This window comes from Hemicordylus capensis, chromosome 1 (genome assembly GCF_027244095.1).
Source record: "Hemicordylus capensis ecotype Gifberg chromosome 1, rHemCap1.1.pri, whole genome shotgun sequence".
In the NCBI taxonomy this organism is placed as follows: Eukaryota; Metazoa; Chordata; class Lepidosauria; order Squamata; family Cordylidae; genus Hemicordylus; species Hemicordylus capensis.
The window spans coordinates 273,517,028-273,537,836 of NC_069657.1; the positions used below are offsets into that span (position 1 = coordinate 273,517,028).

At 49.1% G+C, this 20,809-nt stretch overlaps 1 protein-coding gene across 4 annotated transcripts in view; it reads left to right on the top strand.

The window, feature by feature from the left end:
* The first annotated feature begins 2,126 nt into the window (after positions 1–2,126).
* OSR1 (odd-skipped related transcription factor 1) overlaps positions 2,127–20,809 on the top strand; it is a 31,907-nt gene continuing 13,224 nt past the window's right edge. For 2 of the 4 annotated variants that reach the window (XM_053285553.1, XM_053285554.1), the window contains exon 1: positions 10,461–10,717. The gene's annotated coding sequence lies outside the window, so the exon portion shown is untranslated. Of the gene's footprint in view, positions 2,274–2,618; positions 2,774–6,944; positions 7,041–8,731; positions 8,877–8,996; positions 10,109–10,460; positions 10,718–20,809 lie in introns of those variants that run through there. The other 2 variants (XM_053285555.1, XM_053285556.1) reach the window with 2 other exon arrangements.

Below are 20,809 nucleotides of genomic sequence, written 5' to 3' on the forward strand. Positions count from 1 at the left end.
CTTTGGGGCCTAGAAAGAGTATCAGCATATAACCATCTTTCTCCATCTCAGCCCTTTTGAACCCCACTCATCCCACACTAAATCGCCATCCTCCTCAAAGAACAACTACCTCATGGGACAAACCTGACTAGCCGCCCATTTTAAAGCTTGTTTTCTGATGCACCCCTCCAATCATTAAAAAATAGACGTATTTTTCATAGGAGGCAGGTTTTTTAGGCCTGTGGAAGACCAGGAGTGAGACAGAAGTATAAATATCCTCATATAGGGAGTTCAACAATCTGGGGGCAACCACAGAAAAGGCCCTGCCAGGCATTGATGACTATTGTGACTCAACAATGGTTGGCATGCAGACTAGGGCCCTACTGGAAGATTTGTAAGCAGGTAGATTTAACTGGGAATCTGTTTTGGATTGAGCACTGTGGATATTCACATATTGCAGTTTGGGAAATGAATCCGATAGTAAGGATGAGCAAAGCTTTGGATTGGCATTCAGATCATAATCAAATGGGGGTGCTTCGAGGAGATTTGCTTTAATTCACACTTGAATCAGTAGCCTGGGCCAAATTGAAGCAAACTGCCTAAAGCATCCCACTTCAATTTGGATCCGATTCCATCCTTTGGAGGCTTTTTACATGGGAACGCAATCCACAAATTGTAAAAGGTCCCTGCAAATAAATCTCTTCTCTTATTTGTCTGAAATTTGGTAGGGTCTATGGTCTCAGAAGGCTATTATTTCTGCAGTTTCCATCCCATACTGCCTTAAAACAAAGTTAGAGAGAGATCGCCAACTTTAAAGTTTACCTTTACAGAAAGCCATGCACCTCCTTGTCTGCAATCTGGCAGGCCTTGTTCCCTCAGAACAGGATGCCATTCCTGCAGTTTTGGTCTGATTCTGTCCAGCAATGAAAAACTGGTAGGTATTTTAGGGATTTCTCATTGCAGATTTTTAAAAATTGTTTTAGCAATTTCTTAGTCTAATCCAAAGCATTTTTTCCCCAAATTGAAGCGACCCTCTGGATATGGCAAGATCAAAGTGCAATGTGCAGCTGAAGGGATAAGTTGAATCACTTTCCCTTTGAATGTCTGAGGCAGTTTCTGAATTGAATCTTTGCTCTGTGTGCAGCTCAGTCTCATTGCAGTTCATAACAACCACACAATGACTTCTCTCCATACTGCAGATTGGGTTGAGGATTCCAACCACCTTGTATTGTGGTTTTCCCACTTCAGAAAGGAGTGGAGGCTGCTAGATACTTTCATCGATAACAACTTCAGAACTATCACCTCCTCCAATCTTTATTGGATAACTACAATGCCACAGACACAGGACTCACAGGACTGTGTCTGCTGTTCTGTACAGCAGACACAGCTGTCACGATACAGAACTAGAATAGAACAAATTACATAGGAGGGACAGATATTTCAAGCCTACTCATTTGGCTAATACCGCCCATGTGTCTAAACCATCTGAAATCACCACATGGTAGATGCAAACAGTCCAGCAAAAGAAAAATCATACCTCACTATGCAGCAAAAGAACATCCTTGAGTTGCTGTCACCATCCCTCCCCAAACTTCCTCCAACAACCCAGCCAACATAATGCAGATGCCCTGCTTTTACTCTGCATGACAACGTACAAGGAGGATCCCAGGAAGACCTTTCTGATACTCTAGCCTTTTCACCTCGATGCTTTCCACACGAAGTCAATGGGCGACGTTGCTCTTCCTCTCTAGCAGGAAGAGACTGGAGAAACGAGGGAGGACCTTCGCTGATGAACAGAGGTGAGGCGAATCAATTGGAGCACTCCGTGGTGACGTCACTAATTAAACTATCTGAATGCCCGATCAGTAGTGCACGCTTAAACCGACCTAATCAGGAACCCAAGAACGAACTGGAAGTGTCCAAAGTTAGGGACTGCTTCTAACGAGGTGGAACCTCAGGACATTTAGGTCTATTTCGATTCTCACCATCTCACTCTGCTGTGCCATTAACCTAAAGTCTACGTTACCATCAATCAGAATATTGAGTGCGTTGTACAACGCTTCACACGTACTACCTTTCTGTAGTCTTTACAGCAGCCTTCTAAGAACGTGACCATTATTACCCCTACATTGCAGATGGCGGGGGCCCCTGAGGCTGAGGGAGAGTGCCTTGCGCAACACCGCCCAGTGATTTCTTCACAGATGGCGAGATTCGAATCGGGGACTTCCCTATTCACTCACCTACCCACCATGCTACACCCCCGCGTTGGTGTGAATCTTCACAACTGCTTCGGTGTGAGTTTTCAAACATTTCTCCAGACTTTTATTTATGTGTGTCCGGGCTTTGGTTTTTTGGAGACGGGGTCAGCCGGCTTACCCAATTTATTCTTTTGATGTGTTGTTATGTATTTTGTAAATGTAAGTCTTGGCTTTCCGTGCAAAGGCGTGGCCTTTCTAACGCCCCGGGTGATAGCCACGTGGCTCTGGCTTTCTTCATGAGCTGGTGGGCTTGCTCTGGTCAGCAAGATCAGTTTTAACTCTCTTAAGCGCGGGGCGGGGTAATTAAGGACTACACTACAAAGGATCTATTACACTAATAAGTTGTTTGTTTGTTTGTTTGTTTGTTTGTTTTTGCCCAAGGTGTCCTGGGAAATGTAAGGGGCGATGGAACGTGCAGCGTCCTCACAGAACCACTGATTTGAGGGGAGGGGGAGAGGAGTACAGTCGGTGCCTTGCTTCCCGGCTCCCTAAAGGGCATCTGGCCGTTCACAACAAGGGGGTGCTGAATTAAACAGGTGAGTGAAGTTCAGCCAGGCGACCGACTCCTTATGCCCCTTGATGCTGATTATATGCGTTTGTCGGTTAGACGGCAGAGGCGGTCCTTTTTGTTTCACGATGGCCTTCCCCTGCTCTTCGATTTCCAGCTGTGTCTTCAGTTGCAGCCGCTGCTGCTAGCGTAAAAGAAACATCCACTTTTCGAGGCGGGGTGGAGGAAGCGTGTTTTGCTGTTTGACAGGAGGATCAAAAGCTCAGTCAACCCCCCTTTGGAAAGAAGGAGTCCGACCAAGACTCCTCTTTGGAATGATCGCGTCGGTGGTGGCAACCCCTGAACCCCACTAGGTCGTGGTTCCTTTCTAGGACCTTGAAAATGATTCTGGAGTCGCCACAAAGTGAACGAGACGACTCGGTGCTGTGGAGGGGAGGGTGTGGGGGAGCGGAGCGTGGTTCCTGCTCTTCCAATAAGCCAGAGCGATCTGGGACAGTTTGGGCCGGTCTGTCGCCAGGGGTGTAGATATAATTGAGTGGATGGGGGTTCAAAGAACTCGGCCCCCCGGGTCCTGAGGGCCCCCAGTTCCACTCCTCCCTATTTTCATTATCTCCCTTAGTCCAAGAGGCCACCGGGAGAGGCACAAACACAGGCCCCTTCTCCCCTAGCTAAAGTAAAGTGTGCCCTCAAGTCCATTTCGACTCCTGGCTCCCACAGAGCCCTGTGGTTTTCTGTTGGTAGAATACAGAAGGGGTTTACCATTGCCTCCTCCCGCGCAGTCTGAGATGATGCCTTTCAGCATCTTCCTATATCGCCCGATATAGTACCAGCAGGGATTCGAACTGGCAACCTAGTTGTTAGTCAAGCATTTCCCTGCTGCCGCACCACTTAAGGTGACCTCTCCTAGTTGCGCCCCTATGATAGAAGATTCCGGCTGCGGCTGTGGATACCGTGGTGTTCCTTTCTGGGCACTTCCCCTTCCCCTGCTGGAGACCCGGACTGCTACAGCCACTGCTCACTTGAAACTCTCTGCCCCGCCAGGTTCTTCTTTCCCATTCCACGCAACGGATTGATAACACAGACTTCTGTCGGCTTAAGCTCACCTGCTCACATCTGGAAGGAGGCAGGGGGTGTCCCTATAATTGAGCGGATGGGTGCAAAGAACCCAGGGCCCCCAGCTCCTGAGGGCGCCCCCAAGTACCACCTCTTCCCTAATTTCTTCGTTATCTCCCGCTCAGGGAGGGGGAGTCTTTTTACCTGCTTTGGCTGCGATCCACCGCTCATTTACTTGCCAGTAACCTTTACATGACACCCAGTAGGAATTTTCCCCGAGTGAGCATGCATGAGATCGGGCTGCACATCCACAGGGCCTGCAAAGCGTCGCGTGTAGGAGAGAGAGCAAGGCAGAGAGAGAAAAGCACCCAGGATTCCATCTCACATTTATCCAGGAGTGCGCAATTACTGGCCTTCCAAGTGGACCTCCCAGGGGGCGGGTGGTGTGGCAAGTCCCCCACCCTCGAAAATGGCTGCCCCCCACCGCCCCGCATTTCTGTTTCCATTTCAGAGAATAGCACCCATCAGCTCCGTGCGGGGTCCACAAGTTGTCAATTCCAGGAGTGTGCGATGCTCACATGCCGAGCCAGACCATTGGTCCATATAGCTCAGTACTGTCCACGCTGACTGGCTGTGGCTCTCCAAGGTTCCAGTCTTACGTGGAGATGCTTCCAGAGATTGAACCTGGGACCTTCTGCATGCAAAGCAGATGCTCTCCCCCTAAGCTAGGGCCCCATCCAAAGCCCCCCTTGGACATGAAGTCCCTTCTCGCTGAACTCTCTAAAGGTAGGTTCTCCGATTCAGACGGGATTATCCCAGGTCACACGCACAGAAGAAGGACGAGATGGCATCACATTATATTCATTAACTAACCAAGGGTGCACCTTACTAGACGGTAAGCCGCATTGCTCGTGGAGGGACTAACTTCTGAGTAACATGCACAGGATCGCATTGCGAGTGAATGAACTCTGTGCGAACAACTGCAGCCTCTGAAATGGACTCACAAGGACAAGCATAGATGGCAGTCCTCAGGTCACCCCGAAACATTAACTTCAGGCGGGAAACCCCGCTCAGCTTCTGCTCGCTGCAACTATCCTGAATGTGAGTGCCCCCAAACTGATTGATATGTGATAAGGAATGATGGATCGCATCGCATGATCTTGCTCGGCTTTTAGAGATGATGTGCAAAATAATAGCTAGTTACACCTTTTAAGGCAGCCTGATGTTGAAAGCCCTCGGAGGGGCTGATGGAAGCGGACTCCGAATCCTGTCTTCTTTTGCATCCTTCTCCAAACCCTGCTCTTCGCAGCAGGTCTGGTCGAGTTCAGCCGAGCTTAGGTCCCAAGGGACTGATCAAAGGGCTGAAAGGGGGCACTGACCTATGCAAGCCAAATCTCTTAAAATCAGTGGCACTCTTGACTCCCAAGCAAATGCCTTTCGGATTCAGGATGAGCCTGCAAGAATAGCTCTACAGTCAGAGGGGAAGAGGGCAGGAAACGGGCTTTCATCGCGACACAGATAACTCGTTAAAAATACTCGCACGCACGGTGGACTCGGCTTCCTGCAGCAGCCGCTGGAACTGCGCGCCGAGAATAACCCCTCTTGGAAAGCCCCACCAGAGGGTTTGCTCCGCTCAGGACCCCAGGTCACGTGATCTCTTCCCGGTCTCTGCGCAGTCTCTCTTCCTGAGCCTGCATCCAGCCAAATTGACCCTTGGGGTGGTCTCTGCTTGGGCGGTGTTGAGGAACCCAAGCAAATCACCACGTGCTCCAGGTGTGTCCATGACAGGTAGACAGCCAGGTTTGTTTTTGTTTATGAAATGTTTGTCTCCAGTCAAAGGCTGGAAAGGGGTTCATGTAAGGACTACGCTTTCAGTTGCTACTCAGCTAGCTCCGGATTGCGGGCACTGCGGAACCAGCTTTCCAGATTTGTCTGAATGATTTTTCAATACACTCTTAACGCTGCCTGCGGGTGCCACGCCGCCGTGCTAAAAGGGTTTACTTTCCAGGGTTTTGATTTGCATTGGATATACCTCAAGAGCCGCCGGTAGTATGATTCTGTGCAGACTGGGCAAGAACTGTCTGTCCGGCATGGACTCTGCGTAATTCGATGGGGTTTACTTTCGAGTAAACCTACTTAGAATCTCATTGCACTTGCCTGGTAGCACTTGAGGGTTTGAAGTTTGAACCGCTGGGTTGCAATCCTCCAGGCGCGGACGCGGGAGTAAATGCCTTTTTACGCAAAAGGACTTACTTTAGAGTAAATATGGTTAGGCACTGGCTGCAACTACCTTGTAGCCAAGGCCACATGTCGGCTAAACTGAAGTATTTAAATAGCAGCCTTCAGATCGCTCCACCGCTCTCTTAAGGCCAGCTACTTGCATTTAAATAAATCCACAAACAGATTCCATTTATATGTGGACCCAGAATTGAGTTGCGCTGAGTTCCACTAACTTCTCAGTAAACACGATCCATTGAAACAAAAGGGAACTGTTGTCAAGGGAATGCGTTTAAGGGACCTTGGAAATACTAGGCATGGTGGAACTCAGTCCTAAGACTTCTATATTGGCTGTCAGCCCAGACCCTAAACCGTTGGGTTTTGCAGCTTGTGGAATGTGTGCATCCTAATTATAATTAGTTTTTAAGATAAAAGTTGCTATCGTCCCCCCACCAAAGTATCAGATTTGGACACAGTTTGGATGCTGTTTGCACGGGAATCATAATTATTCCTGACCGAAGAAATGTAACAGCTCCACCCTGAGCATCTGAAAGTAAATCAGTGGTACTTACTTGCCCCTAAGATGTTTCGAAATTAAGCGTTAATGAGCCCTCTCCGGGGATGGCTAAAAGCATCCCCGAGGATGGATAAAACCATCCCCTGGAGCACGATCCAGCCAACCTGACTCACTATTCAGCCCTATCAATCTGCATGAAAGAGCGCGCATTGAGGCTGCTTCTTCACTTTTCGTTGCTTCAGTCCAAATGCAAATGGAGTTATTTTGGAATAAATATATTTAAGATTGCTCTCCACATTTAAGATCGTGTCTGCCCAGGGTTTAGAACCGGGAAATCGGGACAAAATCAACACGCTGTTACAACAAATGACCTAAACTCTCTCTCTCTCTCTCTCTCTCTCCCTTGATTTAGTGTTTTTTGAATGTTTGCACGCACAGGATCAAGATCAACCTGCACGCCCACCTACTGTGCCCTGCCTACCTGAGAGGTCGAGTTGGTATCCCACCGGTGTGTATCCGACTCTGCCACTCGGGATATCCAGAGAGGGGAGAATTTTCTGCGGTGGTTTATTATTATTATTATTATTTTAATGGTTATGATCTCACTCTATAAGTCTCCCAGCACTTACGGCTGCCTTTGGAAGCAGATGCCTTTCCTTCCCCTCTCTCTCCCTCTTTACGAGGCTCTTTAAACACCAGCCTTCATTCCTGCAGATCTCCGCCGCGGAAAAGGCGAGGGTATTCCCTCCATGTCCTAGGGGTGGGCGGGCTTTTATTATAATTACTATATTATATATTTATTATTACTATTATTCCGTTCGCAGTGTTAGAAAAGGCAGGGAGGTCCCATCTTTCTGCCTTGAGCAAGCGGACTTATTAATAGGCGTGAAGGGAACCAGGGATTCCTTCAAACCAAAGCAGACCTCGCGGGAAAATTGCGGGTTCTGGAGCGACTCCCTCGCTCTATTATTCAATCAGTAGATTGTTGCAAGCGAGTGTGTTTAAACCGCCCGCTTCACTTTGGTTTCAATCCTCTGCCGCTAGACTATGTCAAATATGTCTATTTTAAACAAACACGTCAGTGTTCCGAGGGAGCATCCAGCGGCAACGCGGTTCAGGTTTTTAAAGAGCTCCGTGGGGTTCTTATATTCCCTATTACCCCACTGACATTCCGGATTAACGCTCTTCCACACCACTCCAGTCATTAGAATCGGGTTGAAGAGCCTTGTCAGCCTCATTCTGTACAAACACCGCGTGGCTGGATTCGAGTCTGTTTTTTCTCGCCTCGGTTCTCAGCGCATTTATTTTTAAATAAATTCTACTGAAATCAACGGACTCCAAGGAGATGCGCTTAGGATCGGGATGGAAACCAGCTTGTCACAAGAGCCTACACCTCAGATCCTCAAAATATCTCTAGGTTGTTCCATCCTTTGGGCTGACATTTCCTTGCAAGTAAACGAAAATCCTATGACGAGGTAAATTCCACTGAACGCGGTGGAATTTACTTTTGGTCGGGATGTAAGTCGCAGCACCGTGGGTTGCAAATCATTCCGAATTTTAGCGATACTTACTTCCAAGGAGGCTTGCTTTCATTGTAACTGGATTGTAGGATCGGGGCTGTACATCAACACTGCAAGAAGTGCTCCGATCTCTGTGTTTTATGGTATGGTGGAGAAGCTTGTATTTGAAAATGACAACGTTTTGATTGTATGCACAAGTCCTTGGCGGAGGAGTATGGGGGAAAGTTCAGGCACGGAAGAAAGCAGGTGCCACAAGCTCCAAATTACTTCGTAATATGGGGGAACGACAAACTTCGTTGTCTTATTCGTCAAAATTACGTTTTTGAACGGATATGGAAGTTTTCAGGGTCCATGTTAGCTACTGAATTCAGGCAATAACATTATATAATTGTCTGAAATATTATTATTTCATATATATAACAATCCCGCCAAAAGTATGCACGTTTAAATGCTAAGCGTGTGCTCAGCAGTTCCCCACTGAAATAATTGACACTTCTTGTCTGGATCGTGCCCCCAATCCATGACGCAGATGACGAATGTTAGGAGAACGGGCCACGTGGCTTGTTTTGCAAATCCGTTGGTGCTGTGGGTTCTTTTGATGCCCGCACCATTTATGGGGGTCACAGGTGTTCGCTTGTGGTTCTCCTCTGGCTAAGGGTTCCTGTCGGATTTTCGACAGCAGCGCGCGTGGCCCGCGGGAGGGGGGGGGACATCACCAAAGGAATTTCACAGAACGGAAAGATTCTTGCAGCCCCACTCGGGAGTAAGTTCCACTACTGAACTCAGTGGAGCTTTCCTTCCAAGTGGAGGTGCAAAGATTGAAGGTAGGGAGCTCGATTTGGGGGGGGGGGGAGGGGGCAGGGAAGCAAATGCTCCTGGGTTGAATGGGGAGCCCCAGTGAAATGGCCAGAGGGCTTAATTCTCCTCCTCCTCTTCTTCCGCAGCCGGCACTCTGCAAACGCCTAGAGGCTGCTTTCCCCTCGGAACCAGGGACTGCAGCCGGATCGTCTCTCCGTGACTCCTTCTGATCCTTCGCTCCGGTTCTCCTGTTCAGCGTTCCCTATTGGGATCATCCTCTACGGCACCACCCTTTTATTCTCCCCCACACACACACACACACCGCCACCATGTGCAATCTGCAGCGGTTGTAAAACGGTGACAAGGCCCTGATAACAATAAGCAGACCCAGCTGGTGTTATCAGGAAAGATCTGTCTTCACCTCCCTATTAATGAGGCTACCTTGTTCGGATCTGTATAATAGAGCCCATCGCTCGTGGATGGCTGAGTAGGCAAACAAACAAACAGGCAGGCAGGACTGGCTGAGGTGGGCTGGTTATTAGGGCAGCGCGGGGAAGGGGGTCACTGCTCTTCCCCAAGGGCTGTAGGCTTCGCCTGCTTTGCTTGAAGGATCTGCAACTCGGGGTTTAAGGCCAGGGCTTTGCATTTGAGGAAACCGAGAGGGCGGCCGGTAGAGGCGTGTGTTCCTAAGGCACGGCAGAGAGATCTGGCCCGTCTCACCACGCTTGGACTCTGGGATCCTACTTCGAGGGAGGAATGTATAGATCCACCTAGAGGAGAGATCGGCGATCAGGACTGGTCACCTGGCAAGGTTCAGCTCTGATGGAAGTTTGAGTCTACGAGGGATAGAATGACAAATGAATCCCACTCGAGATCGGGATCTATGTGAAAAAGGGAAAGGGGATCCATTCCTGAGCCCGGTGTGAGTGTGTGTAGAAGATTGCCGCTAGGAGACGGGGTCCACTGAGACTGAATACACTGGATCCCACTGGAGATATGGGATAACTTATTTATTTTTATGCTTGCAAGACTGTCTGGGGTCATTGGGTTTTCTGGAGTTGTGGCTGGCGGGTCGGGCTTACTCCAGAGTAGTCAGATTATTCAAACTGTCAGCTCTAGAATATTGTCGTCGAGCCTAACCACTTTCCTTCGCCAAGGAGCAAATTCTACCGCTTTTGAGTGGATGCATCTGGGATCCGAGGGAGAGAGCAGCGACTTCAAGGGAGAACGAAGACCAACTAGCAGGCGCTAGGGAAAGGTGGGGAAGGATCCTCCGCTCCCTGGAGATCCGCGAAGAGCCAAGCTAAACGCCGGGAGAGATCCCCTCGAGGGTCAGAGATCCCGTCAGTCAGAGAAGGGGCTCTCGACTCCCTGCCAAGGCTTGGCTCCCCGCTGTGCCCTGACTGAGAGGCGGGCGGAGGCGGGCGGGGGGAGATGCCACTGGAGCGAGGGCGGGGCGGGCTGGTTGCCCCGTAACCAGCAGCCGATCGGCCGCCGAACCAAAAGCTTCCCAGTTAGAAACTTTTCTCCCCCTGCCAGTGCGCATGCCCAGGGGTGGGGAAGGCGAGGGGAGGGGAGGGGAGGCAGGGGGTTGAAATAAGTAGGCGGCGTAGGGAAGAGATCCGTTCAGTCGGAGCTCGCCTCCTCCAAGGCGCCTTGGCCTTCAGCCGCATCCTCCGACCAAGAGGCGGGGGAAAGAAGCTGTCCTCCAGTCCCAGCACCTGGCTCGCCCTCCGCTGCCCCCCGCCCAGCCGGAGAGCAGGAGAAAGGGCCCGGGCAGGGCAGATCCGCTTTGCCCAGCTTGAACCCCTTTCGCCCCGGAGGATCTTGTACCAGCGGCCGGCAGGGAAGCGGAGATCGGGAGTAGGTAAATATGGAGATCCACCAATAGCACCCCCGCCCGCCCGCCGGCCTCCTCTCCCTTCTTTCCCCGGTTGCTGCTTCCACGCCACGGGACGAAGAAGTCCTGTCAAGTTCCTTTCCTCTGGCGGGCAGCGGGCGGCTCACCTGGACCGGCGGCGGGTTTCTCGCTGTCACAGCGCTCCCTGCTCTTCCTGGAACTCGGGGAGACGCGCTGGGAAATCGGGCTACTTGCGGGAAAGTCTTGCCGCGGCTCAGTGCAGGCAGATGTGCGAGCTCTAGTAGCAAAGTTAGCGGGCTCTCTCTGCTCCCCCTACACTTCTTCCCTTGGCAGGAGTGGCGCTTCCCAGCTCTCTCCTCCCAGCATCCATTCTGATCCCAGGGCCCAGCTCCATGGGTGGAATAAGACACCGGCTCGCAGCAGACAAGGGCATGCAGACAGGAGCGGGCTACCGTGTCTAAAGGGCTGTAAGCCCATGCACGTTTACGCGAGAGTAAGCCCGAGCGTGTTCAGTGTGGCTGACTCCTTTCCTAGCTCGTAAGCGTGTCTAGGAAGAAAGTCCCACTGAACGCGACTGGAGGGTTTTGCCTCTGGGGAGAGTTCCACGGAAATCCTAGTATCTACAAGGCTGTTCCTCCAGGTCTTGATCTCTTCCCAGGCGCCTTCTGACAGAAGGGCGTCCCACGGGTTTCAGTAGAAGGAAGGGAAGCTGGCTTTGCTTGCACCTTTAGAGCCCGATCCTTGACGCGTTTCCTTAGAAACCAGTTTGGGACTTTCCTTCCAGACCTGCGAAGGAGCGCAGCGCCGATGTAGTTCGAGTTGTCAGAGGCTAACGGTGCTGCGAAGACGAGAAACCGGGTAGTTTAGAGAGGCGGGGAGGGGGGAGTGTCTGGAGGAAGTGGGGGGAAAGGGTTGATCCACACCGCATTGAATCCCATAGCAAGAATCCTTGGCTCTGTGGATGGATCAATTGTATATTTACTGTATGCACCTATATGAGGGCGGGGATAGATCCTAACACAATAATTACTTGAAAGTAGGTTTCCCTCCGAAGATTGGGTGTGTGTGTGCGCGCGCGCGCGTGTGTACGCGGATTGCGTGCGTTAAAGCTGCATTTCTAAGACAACAGTAATATTGGGGCGGGGAGGGGCATTCAGGTATCCCTCTTCCTTTTTACTGCTTATAGCATCAGTCCTATCCCTCTCTCGCTGAAGCCGAAGGGCTGGGATTTAGGGCGCTACTAGGCCCCCGGATCTTTCGCTTTCTCGCAGCCCGATCCTCCTACATAGATTTACTCGGAAGTGAATTCGTTGGGACTTGCCCCCAAATAAATGGGTGCAGGATCTAGGTCGGAGGACTGCAGCCTTGCTTGCTTATTTCTTCCCGTGAAAACCCCGTTTGTTTCGACCTGCTTAGGAGCACGTTTGTTTCGCTTTTCAGTTCTTCGCCACAGCCAATCCCGGCAGCGGCCCCGTGGATTTCAATTTCAGTACAGTAGCGCTTGTTTCCAAGTCTCTAGAATAGGCTGCCGCTCTAAAGGCACTTACTTCGAAGTTAGTACTGCACTCGGTGAAACTTCAGAGCGAATGGGAGGTGTCAGATCCGCGGAAGTAAAAAAGAAGAAAAAAAGAAAAAAGGAGGACCTCAGGGTGGCTGCGTTGTGTTCTGATCGAACACACCAAGAGGGTTTCTTTTGTTTTCTGTTTTGGTTAGCATTGCCTTTTGAGGACTGAATCCTACACAGGTGCACACTCAGCTGTCCGCCTTAAAACTCCATATCTCTGGCGTAATAAACCCTTTTGAATGTTAAAGGTATTTTGTGGGAAGAAATCCCATTCAGCACGTCACTTGCGTTTTTTCAGCGTTTACTTTGCTGAAAATTATCGGTGGCCCTTCAAACACACATACGTCCACGTAGGTATCTGCAAGGCCTACCGTTACCGGAGTTTCTTCGCTGCCTTTTGGTGTCCAATAGATCGATCTGCGATGACCACGTTAATCTGAAGTAAATTAGGCTGTAAATTAGAGTTGCTGGTAGAGCGAAATATTTATGAAGAACCGGGTTCTTTCTGAATTTGTCTCCTGTTTAACCTATCTTACCCAAGCCTGATCTAACTTAAAAATTGGGGGGGGGGGGAGGATGCAATTTTTTGTGGGGAGTAAAAGAGTGTCCTCTTTAATAAATCCCCTGTCTTTTTTTTTAAAGTCAGAATCGAGGCTGGTTATTTTAATTACCTGGCACTCGAGCCTCGTCTATCAATGTACAATTGTTACCACTTAGAATCTAAAATGTCTGTTTGGAAGGAGGTGTCCTTAATTCCAATGAGACTTAACTTTTTCAAGTCATGCGTTAGAGACAAACGTATGTAGAGGGCAAACGCGAGGCCTACAGTCTTACCTAATAATTGTGTATATTTTGGATCGGAAAATATGGAAGGAGGCTGCAAGGTGGTTGGGGTGTGTGAGTGTGTGTGTGTGTTTGCAGGGCCGGGGTCGGTGTGAATTATTCCATTCAGCTTCATGTCGTTCGTTCATAGCATTGTAGCTTTTTAGTATGTCTTTCTTTAAAGTAGAAATGCACTCTAGCGGGGGTGTGGTGGTGGTGGTGGTGGGTCTGCAATGAACAAATGCCCTGTCCAGGCTGTGAGGTCTCCTGTTTCGCAAAGTTTTGGGCTATACCTCAGCTCAGCTGAGCTGCACATGACTGAGACTGCAGATCTATGCACCCTAACAGCATAATCCTATCCATGTGTGGACTCAGAAGTAAGTCCCGTTAAATGCAGTGGGGCTTACGCCCCATTAAGCGACTTCAGGATTCAGGAACCGAAGGTCCACTCAGTGGAACGTCCATTGCACGGTTTTTGTTTGTTCTGGAAGTATATGTAAGGCACTCAGTGGCGTGGAAGTCCTAATAGCCCCGCAGAATGCAGTCTGATAAACCGGTTCCCTTGGAGGGATCGATTCCACTTAGAAAGCAGGGAGCTCTCAGTTCACAAACCTGTTCACAAACGATTCGGAGTGCCCTACGCGTGCGTGTATTCAGCTAGTCTCATGGGAATAATCTCCAAGTCATGAGCTGGGGTCAAGGTGCCCTCACACCACACGATGATCGGCTCAATCCCAACCATGTTTACTCTGAAACAAGTCCAGAAGAAATGTGTGTAGGTACTACAACCTCTCCTCCCGTTTTATTTCCCAATTCTGTAATTGCTACTAATGCAGCCCAATCGAAAATCCTACTGATTATGATTTATAAATTATTATTGTTATTGTTGTTTGTTATACTGTCAGTATACAGAGGAGGGAGAGAGAGCGCGCGCCTTGTGGCACTTGAAAGACTACCCAGTGTTTGTAGTAGTATTAGCATAAGCTTTACTACAGCTTACTTCATCAGACGCAAAAAAGACAGTTCATAGCGCGGTCTTCTGCGGAGGAACATTCACACAAGCAGGCAAATAGCGACAGAGAGGCTTAAAAGCACCTTTAGTGTTGGGTGTAGAATATTCTGGACTTTCAAGAGGTCCCCTGATCCTGATAGGATGGAGAAGTAAATTCGACTGGAATCAATGCATCTAAAGAATATAATGAAGAGCTAAACACGCTAAACACCGCCCTAAACACGCAGGTGACATGTTCATAACATAAGTGAACCCAACACCCCCAGCCTTTACTTAGAACCACGCCCCGTAGACCTAATCCATTTTATTTTCTCATCGGGCTCGGGCTGTCAAATCCCTGTTGGTTTTGTGTTCTGCACTTACACCAACCTCCAGAACTGATGTAGCCTAGCAGGCGGGTGAGTTACAAATCGAAGTCCCTGATCTGAACACCGCCCCCGCCCCCCGTTTCTATGAGCTGGCTAGGTGGCCTTAATCAAACCACTCCCTCTCAGCCTCCCCCCCCCACACACTGCGATATGGGGATAATACTACGCACTTCCACAGCAAGGCTGTTGTAAGGATGACAAGCAGATCATACATGCGAGGCGCGCTACAAATGCTAGTTTTTTAGTTTGAAAATTTTACGCTAAATTTCTGCTTGCTTCTCTCACCACTAGTCAGGTTTCCAAGGGACCCTTTTTCAGACGTTATAGTATCCCTTTATTTCCCTTCTGTGTGCGTATGAATCTGAACCCACTGAGCCAGTTTAGTTTTGCGGATAGTGACTCCGGTCTCTGACTTCTATTGGGATCCAGAAGGAACCAATTTTCCTGTTTATTTAGTAACAATTTATTGGCTTTCACAGCATTTAGCAATTACAGATGAAGACACTATTTCCAGCGTGTAACAAACCAAAATCCCTTAGTCCTCCCACACCCTCTCCAGAACGTAGAAGACCCATGCCTTTTGGTCCGGTTGGTTTCACAAAGTGGTTCTCAGTCCCGGCCGGCTCCCTCCAACTCCAACCAATTTTATTTATTTTTTAGCTGGGGGTGGGGGTTGAGCGAGAAAGAGAAAGAAAGGAGGGAAATGACAAGAGCCATTTCAAAGTCCGTTGTGAACACTTAATCCCAGTGATCTCTATTTTTGGAGGGGGGAGGTTTCTGGTGTTTGTGTGTGCAAACAACTGCGAGAGCGTTTGCCAGGCTTGTCAGCACCGATTGCTTGATAAAACGTGACTGGCTTTTCCTCCTTTCCTTTTTAACCAAACCGTTTCGCCCGGCGCTGCGTCCCAGGCAGGGCGCAGGGCTGCTGGAGTCCTTCCAGCCCTCATTAAGGGACGCAATTAACTCGTTCACGCTCGATTAGCGCCGTACATAACTCGGTTTGAGGAGATCCCGGCCTGCCTGCCCCTTTCCAGCAAGGCTGAATCCTCCAGAGCTGTTGGAGCCGACAGAGCCTCTGGCCGGCCACGCCAAATCCCTTTCCTGTTTTGTTTCCTAAACACAGGTAGAGGCCATGCGCGATTTCCTCCTAGGCGGCCGGCGGTGGCATGGATAGAAAAGCACAGTTGTCTTCTCTCTCTCTCTCTCAATCTCTCTCTCTCCTCCCCGCACCCCCTTTTGGAAGGCCCCGCAGGCCAGTTAGCGTTGGGGTCGAGCGGAGCGGAGATCTCGCTACATGACTGGATCAGGCTGAGATCCTAAATGCTCTTGCTCGGAAGTAAATGGCTCCAACCAATGCTGGAATTTGCTTGCCTCCGCGCGTCTGCCTAACATGTAAAAGTAAAAATGGACCATCCAGTCAGAGTCGATTCCTAGCACCCACAGAGCCCTGTGGTTGTCTTTGGTAAAATACAGGAGGGGTTTACTATTGCCTCCTCCCGGGTCAGTAGGGCAACCTTCTGCTTGTTAGTCAAGCATTTCCCCGCCACTAAAGAGCGGCTTCGACAGCGCAGCACTTGGCAGTAGTTAGGTCTCTGCCAGGAGGAACTTACAATTCGATCCTAGCCGGAGAGTGGGGCAGAGGACAGAAAGCAGAAGTGTAGGTGACAATGGGCCAATCCAAACATTAAAATGTTATACATTACTTGGCATTCGATTCTGTAGAGGTTAAGGAAGGGGACGTGGTTCTATCCAAAATGCAGAACTGGCTCTTATAAAGACTGCGATCCTGATAAAGACGCTTCTAACTGGACAGAAATCCCCATAATAATTTCGGACTTCTAACTTTTCTGTAATTTAACCGATGATATAAACAAGAAAACGTGTTTAGGATTCTGGTGACAAAAAATAACAAAAGGATACTCGCCGCCTAAAATCAACTAACCGCCCCCGTAACTCAATAGTTAATATTTAACACTGCTACAGTGCATTCGTTTATTTGACGGCGGGACTTGATTATAAAAAAATCCTACTTGTATAGCGCTTCCCCTGTAAGGCAGCCGCTGACTTGCTCCAGGCCACCTAGATGCGATTCGAACTACCACCACCTAGTGAGACGGGGGTGAGATTCGAACTAGGACCGTCCTGGTACGTCGATCACCCTCTTAATTACTAGACCACGCGGGCTGGTTTGCGACTAGTGTGGCATTTTCCCTCCCCCGCTAGAATCTCGAGGTGAGTGTATGTGTTTAATGTAGCCGCTACTTTATCATTTGACAAGCAAGTAAGCTAATTTACTTCGGCCATTTCCACATGTGGAACTAATTAGGGCGGGGAGGGAAGCCCAGCTCATTATTTATGAGTCAAGTATTTCATCTGCAAATCTCCCCGTTTAAAAGAAAAAGAAAGAAAGAAAAAGACATACTAAACCAAGAACTGACCATACAATTAAAGGTAATGTCATTACTACTCCTAACGCGAGAGGCAGCATTTAGTTTGGCCGACGGAGAGGGACTCCCCTCGCCACCGCAATTGGAAGAAGATAATAGCCGTTTCTACGGATAATCTGGTTGAATCTCAGTGCTCAGGTTGAAAAATCTGCGACTCCCAGTCCGTATAGCTAAATACGATGCTGAAAGCCTGTCACTGAACTGACACGGGTAACACGGTTAAACTAGATGGGGATGGAAGGGGATTGTGTTGGGATTCCGAATGCATTGACTTTAAAGGCCGTCTCGGTAATGTCGGTGGAACTTACTTCCACTTGAATTCTGTACAAATTTTAAATCGCTCTATTTCTAGTCCCTGTGCGGGCAAGATCCATCTAGCCTCTCCATCGATTGGGTGTGTTTCACTTTCCAAACAAGTGTGTTTGTCCTTGTCATCTTAGTTTAAGCTTTACATCTACAGGGCAAACACAACATATTTCAAAGAAGTGCATTCTGTTGATAAACGATGTTACTGACACCTTGTCTGAAGAAATGAGATGTAAAAACTTCTCTTAAACATTGGTTGGTTTTTTAAAACTGTCGTCCTAAGCGCACTTACGAAGAAGAATGCTCCGTTGAGCAGCACAGTGGGACTAACTCCTGAGTAGACCTGCGTGCACTGTAATCCTATATATGTTTATTCAAGGAGGTTTGCTGGGGGAGTCCTAATGTATTCGATGGGATGCATTCCCTAGAGTCCCAGGAAAGGGCGCATAGGGGCGTAACTAGGGGAGAGGGGGCCCTGTTCGCCCCCACCTCGCGGCCCCTAGGGAGAACATGAAGAAAATGGGGAGGGGTGGACGGGGCTCAGGAGCTGGGGGCTGGGTTCTTTGAACCCAGCGGCTCAATTATAGCTACACCCCTGCATAGGTCTGTAGCTGGAGGGTCGCTCCTCGGTCCGATCTGAGAGCAAATTCCATAAAAGGACCCGTTTTGAGGTAGGCAGTTCTGAGTTGGAATCCTGCGCCGCCTTCTAACAGCTCTGCTTTGAGCTGTACCAGATTTTACACACACACACACACACACACACACACACACACACACACACACACACACACCACCTTGTGTTGACAAGTGTCAATAGGCATCTCTGGTTGCCAGAAGGACTTTCTTGTGTGTTGTCGGTGCCTTTTCTTCCCCCGTCTGCCTGCCAACCTCCGTAAATTCTTGCTTTCCAAATGGAATTTGCACAAAGAGGAATGAAATCGGGTCCAACAGGCCAGACAGGTGGCAGAAGGAAAGTCTGAGGATCAACTCCTCATTTAAATCTGGAGGGGAAGAAAGATGCTTTTTTCAGGGCGGGGGGATATCTGCTAACTGGGCAAAGTCGCACCTTTTAAAGTGGTGATTCTGTTTATTTAACAGGGGGAGAGCAACTGGCCCTATCCACCCCCCAAACAGCATCCTTTCAATGGCTGTTGCTGGTGTCTACTCATGTTTCTTTTTAAGATTGTGAGCCCTTTGGGGACAGGAGCCATCTTTAGTTGTTGTTTTTTCTATGTAAATCACTTTGGGAACTTCTGTTGAAAAGTGGTATATAAATCAGAGTGATAGTATATATAAGGCCAGGGTTCAGTAAAAAGAGGGTGACTACTCATAGTGTGTGTGTGTGGGGGGATCTGTACCCCTGCCAGATGAACCTGCAGAATAACCGGAAATAAGAATGGAGATGCACGGACTCCCAGCCCCTTTGTTGGCCCCAGGAGGGGGTGTGTGTCTAGGCCTTTTGCTATCTTGTCAGAAATGTTGCAGTCAGGACAGGAGGCCTAGTAGTTAAAGCTCCCCTCAATTGGAAATGGACACAAATCCCAAATACAAATAGTTTAAAGTCAAAGTGTCTTTTGTCTTAACGCAATACACTTTAAAGTGCCTAAAGGGTTGTCAGTCATCCCAGGGTTTTCATTCATTGGTGAGAACACTGAAAGGGGAGGGCAGCAATTTTGCCCCTTGCTGAGAAACTGGAAGAATTCTCCGTGAAGTTCTCTCCTCTCCTCTCGTGTCTTTCTATGATCGAAATCCTAAAGACACTTACTGCTAAGTCTTACTGAACTCAGCGGAGTTTACTTCTGAGTAAACATGCTTAGGGATTGCAAACGAGATTCAGAGCTGTGCATTGCCATACAATCCTATGCTTGCTTACAGAGGGGTAAGGAGGTATGCATAGGGATGCAGTCAATCTTTACAGAAAAGAAGGGGAGTTGGGTATCTGAAGGACACCCCCCCCACACACACACACATTGTTAAAGTTATACCAGGCCCATTTGTCCTCTCCTCAATTGTGGTGCAACTTGACCCGGACGAACAGCAACGTCTGGTGGGGACTACCCTGTTTCCAGATGTTTCCAGCACAGATGTTGAGGAACAGCTGTTGGTGAAATCAGGCACTGACCCAGCCTAACGCCTAATGTAGATAAGTCCTTTCTTGGCAGTGAGTTCCACTGGACCACAAGGGATTTGCTTGGAAAAGAGTGTCTTGGTCCAAGGTGTGGATGGATTTATAATCCAACTTTTAAATTGCAAGATTTTTACTTCACTTTCTTCAGCGGCTTCCTTGATCTCTTAGCCTCAGCAGGAAAGTAAATCCCTTTCCATTGATTTCTGCGGAACTCACTACATCATAAGCGTGTTAGGTGGCGTCTGTAAATACACTTGAAACAAACCTTTTCGCTTTATAACCCCATTAATATCAAAGGACCATATTTATTTTAGTAAACCCGCCTGGGTTCGCATTTCGCAACTGTAATTGGGTCAGGAGGGGAAGCTTAAGGCTGCAGACCTATACACACTTACACAGAAGTAAGAGACACTTGCCTCTGAACAAACCTGCTTAAGAAACAGCAAAGAGTCTTGTGGCACCAGAAAGACGAATACATATATTGTAAAATAAGCTTTTGTGGGCAGCAGTTTACTTAATCAGATTTACCTGGACTGCAGCCTACCAAAGCAAACAACAAATGTGACGCAGCACAATCCTATGCAGGTTTACTCAGCAGTGAGTCCCACTGTGTTCAGTGGGGCTTACTCAAAAGAAAGTATTCATAGGATCTCAACCTTCGGCTTTTAGGTGCCACAAGCTTCTCTGTGGTTTGGCTCCAGCCAACTCTGGAAAGGCATCCGCGCCACGAACGTAAACCCCTTTGCTTGAAAGGAAGGTTCCATCCGGGCACGAGCCTCAAGAAAATGCGAGATCCTAAAGACAATTCCTGAAACCCACGGCCTTTGTTTCCGAGTCAATGCTGGTGAGGGTCAGGCCGTGAGTAAACATTAAGGCCGTGACAGGGCTGTCATTCGCGGCTATGAGTCTAGGAGAGAGGGGTCCGCGTCTCAAGTGGGATGTGGATTAGGAAGCGAGATCGCTCCGCCTTCGCGGGCTTCAGCCGAGCTGCCAGTGTGGTGGTGTCTTCAGATATTGAGCGCCCATTGCAAGCCACGCGATTGCCATCCCAGACGACTCACTGAAATGCAAGCAGCGGCTGCCCTCTGTGTAACGCCCTTCGAGTCGGTTTCCATCCAAGTGCGGTAAATGCTCTTGGCATTAAAAAAAAAGTAAAGAAAAGGGGGGAAAGAAATAAAAGCTCGCGATTCAGGCACTTGGGGCGTCGTCGGGGCTGCGTCCTTGAATTGGCCTGGGGTGGGGGCACGCCATTGGGTTGGCGATCCACGCCAGAAAACCAGCCTCTAAGAGGGAAGGCCGCAGTCTCCATTGGATTCAGTGGACTGACTTCTGAAAGGACATCCCTCGGACTGAATCAACCAAAGGCCTCGTAGCATCTTAAAGACGAACACATCCAGTTCAGCACAGATGTGTTTCCGGGAGTCCACTTCAACGGACTCTACGACAGTTGA